Here is a 3604-nt window from a genome sequence, read left to right as displayed (position 1 = left end):
TCCAGCCTGGCCTTGGGCACTGCCAGGGATGCAGGGGCAGCCCCAGCTGCTCTGGGCACCCTGTGCCAGGGCTGCCATTCCTTTTCCCTTCATCCATTCCGGACCAAGCTGGGTGGGGCTTGGAACAACCTGGGACTGTGGAAGATGTCCCTGCCCATGGAGCAAAGTGATCTTTAAGGTCCCTCCCCACCCAACACATCCTGATGATTTTAATTTCATGTTGGTTAGGAGTTAACATCTGTGGGGATGCATTATGGATTGTTATTCCAAATACCTGTGGAATTAAAAAAAAAATAAAAATGCACAACAGGCTGCCCAGGGAGCTTTGCAGTGCCCATCCCTGCAGGTGTCCCCTGGAGGTGGCACTGAGTGCTCTGGGCTGGGCACAAGGTGGGCACAGCTGGCACTGCATGGGCTGGCAGGGCTGTGCCAGCCCCAGGGATTTGGGATTTTGTGAACTGACACTCCTGCAATCCCATGGAATTCTATTCCCTTCTCTGGAGGGAAGCTGTTGTACCATGGGTGAGAAGCCCCTGTTTATTTGTGCTTCTTGAGACACCAGTTTATTTTTTTCTCTGTGATTAAAAACCTCTGGGTCTGTTTAAATGCAGGATTTTGGGAAAGGAAAGGGACGCAAACAATTGGTGTTTGTCCATGCAGAGTCCATGCAATGATTGTCCTTTTCCAATCCCCTCCCTGCAGGAATCTGCCCTGAATTGGGTTTTTTATCACATCTAGGAAAATTTAAAAATGACAGCCTGAGGCCCCGTGGGCATCCTCAGTAACTGGGAATTAGGTCCCTGTTCCGGAAAGGAAAAAGAAATGAGAAAAATAGGAACCCCCAAAACACAGCTCTCTCAATTGACTACACTTGGGAAAAAAAAATCTGCATGGGCTCCCAGACTGAAGCAAACTAAAGACATCTCCCAGCTCCTTGGGCTTTTCCCAAAGAAATTCCCTGCCTGACATATGCAGGATCAATGAAACAATGCCATGGCCATAATTACCGGGGCAGTAATGAAATTGGAAGGAGAGAGACAGCAGGCAGAAGACCTTGAAACAAAATCTTCAGCCTTATTTAGCCTGGTTTGGGTTTGGTGGGGCTTTTTTTATGTCAGGGTTGGTTTTTTTTTTTTTTTTTGAGTGGCAAAGTAGCCCCACTTGTCAATCAGCTACCTCGCAGCTCTAATGGATTCTGGTGTTTAGGGGGTCAGCCCCGAATTTAATTTAACATCTTACAATACGCCCACATGGCCAGAAAATGTGGCCAGCTTGATAGGGTTCACTGAGCCAAAGGAGTGGGACCAAAACAGGGCATTAATGTATAGGGGAAGAATGGCTGCAATCAGTTCCCTTGTGAATTGGACACAGAACTTGGAGCTGAGGCAATTATCAGCCATCGGGGATTAATAGGGAAGTGTGAATGCCAAGCTGTATATGTTAGGGGCAGAATATGTTGCCTATAGAAAACAACAAAGAGCGTTTCTTACTATTAAGTGAGATTAAACGTAATGGCCTGATTTAATCACAAAGGCAGAATTAAATTCAGATGGCAACTTCAAAGTGGACACATGCACAGAGCCCACTGCATACATTTACATATAGCTGGCATAGCTTGGCTCCCAGCACAATGGGAGAAACTTTCTTTGGCCACTTAAACAATTTTCTATTCTTGGCTTTTTGTGAGCACTCACTGTATTTAGCCCGAAATTGCTGTTGGTTAATAAGATGGAGCTAAGAGTTATATTTATTCATGGAAGACCTACTTTTTAATTCTTCCAAGGGAAAAAAAAAGAAAAGAAATTCCACAAAAAACCCACCCCAACACACCAAGCCCATGGCAAAGGGTCAGGGGGAGCAGGCAGGCTGGGATCCTAGAGAGGGCCTGGGCTGGGCTGGGCTGGGCTGGGCTGGGCTGGGTTGGGATGGGTTGGGTTGGGTTGGGTTGGGATGGGTTGGGTTGGGCTGAGCTGGGCTGGGCTGGGTTGGGCTGGATTGGGTTGGGTTGGGCTGGATTGGGTTGGGCTGGGTTGGGTTAGGTTGGGTTGGGCTGGGCTGGGCTGGGCTGGGATGGGATGGGATGGGATGGGATGGGTTGGGTTGGGTTGGGCTGGGCTGGGCTGGGCTGGGATGGGATGGGATGGGTTGGGTTGGGTTGGGTTGGGCTGGGCTGGGATGGGATGGGTTGGGTTGGGTTGGGTTGGGTTGGGTTGGGTTGGGCTGGGCTGGGTTGGGCTGGGTTGGGATGGGATGGGATGGGCTGGGATGGGATGGGTTGGGTTGGGTTGGGCTGGGTTGGGCTGGGCTGCGATAGGATGGGATGGGTTGGGATGGGATGGGTTGGGTTGGGTTGGGCTGGGCTGCGATGGGATGGGTTGGGATGGGATGGGATGGGATGGGATGGGATGGGATGGGATGGGTTGGGTTGGGTTGGGCTGGGTTGGGCTGGGTTGGGATGGGTTGGGTTGGGCCGCCCTGTCCCCGGGGGTACACAGCTCCCACATCCCTGAGCTCCCCTGTCCCCTTTCCCAGGGTCCTTCTGTCCAGCTACATCCAGGTGGGACCACCATTCCCCCATTCCCTCCTTCCCCAGGAAAGGATCCCTGGAAGAGGAGCAGGGCCAGTGCCTGACTGAGCCTGACCTGCTCTGCTCCTTCTGCTCCAGTTCTGCTGGGCCTGCCCCACCTGTGGGAGCCACCGTGGAGCTTTCCAAGAGCAGCAGGTCCTGCTGGACCCGGTGGCGCTGGGGTGACAGTCCCAGTTTGGCTGGTGGCAGCACGTTCCTGCTCCCAAATGTTCCACAGGCCAGAGGAACTTCTGCAGGCCCAGCAGAACTGGACCAGAAGGAGCAGAGCAGGTCAGGGTCAGTCAGACACTGGGGCTGGAGCAGCCTGGGACAGTGGGAGATGTCCCTGCCATGGCAGGGGTGGCACTGGGTGATCTGGAAGGTCCCTCCCAAGCCCAACCATTCCATGATTCCCTGTGCAAAGCCCACTCAGCCTTGGAAGCTGGCTGGGAGCCTTCCTGCACACATAGAACTCCCCTCAAGGCTGGCACAGCAGTGCCTGGCACGGGGAGAATGTGGAAATAAGGGTCTGGGATGGGAACAGCTCCTCAGAGCTGGGTGGCATTGGCAGAGTGCTCAGCAACACCCTCAGCAGAAGGAATTTGTATGAAAAGGATCAGGAGCCACAGAGCCAAATGAGACCAACCATACACCTCCCAGTCCCAAAGCTCCAAGGCTCCAGGTCAGCCCAGTGCAGCTCACAGGGAGAGGAGCAGCAGCTCCTTGTGCAGGGCCCAACCCACCTCACCTGGGAGGGACCTTTAGGAATCCACTCTGAGGTGTAAAAGATCCCTCAGGAAGGTTGTTCCTCCTGCTGAAGGAATCCAAGGCAGGCTCAGAGCTCAGAGCCTGGAGCTCAGCTCCACCCCAAAAATGCTCAGGAGGATCCCTGTGCTCTGCTCAGTCACTGACCCTTGGGCTGCCTTCCCCGAGGATGGAAACGGGACAGATTTCCTCTCAGGGAAGATTTGCCCATGGAAAGGGAGCTCGGGCCTTGGCAGGGGCTGCCCAGGGAGCTTTGCAGTGCCCATCCCTGCA

Source organism: Ammospiza caudacuta, chromosome 2 (assembly GCF_027887145.1).
Source record: "Ammospiza caudacuta isolate bAmmCau1 chromosome 2, bAmmCau1.pri, whole genome shotgun sequence".
NCBI lineage: Eukaryota > Metazoa > Chordata > Aves > Passeriformes > Passerellidae > Ammospiza > Ammospiza caudacuta.
This window is presented reverse-complemented; position numbering follows the sequence as displayed.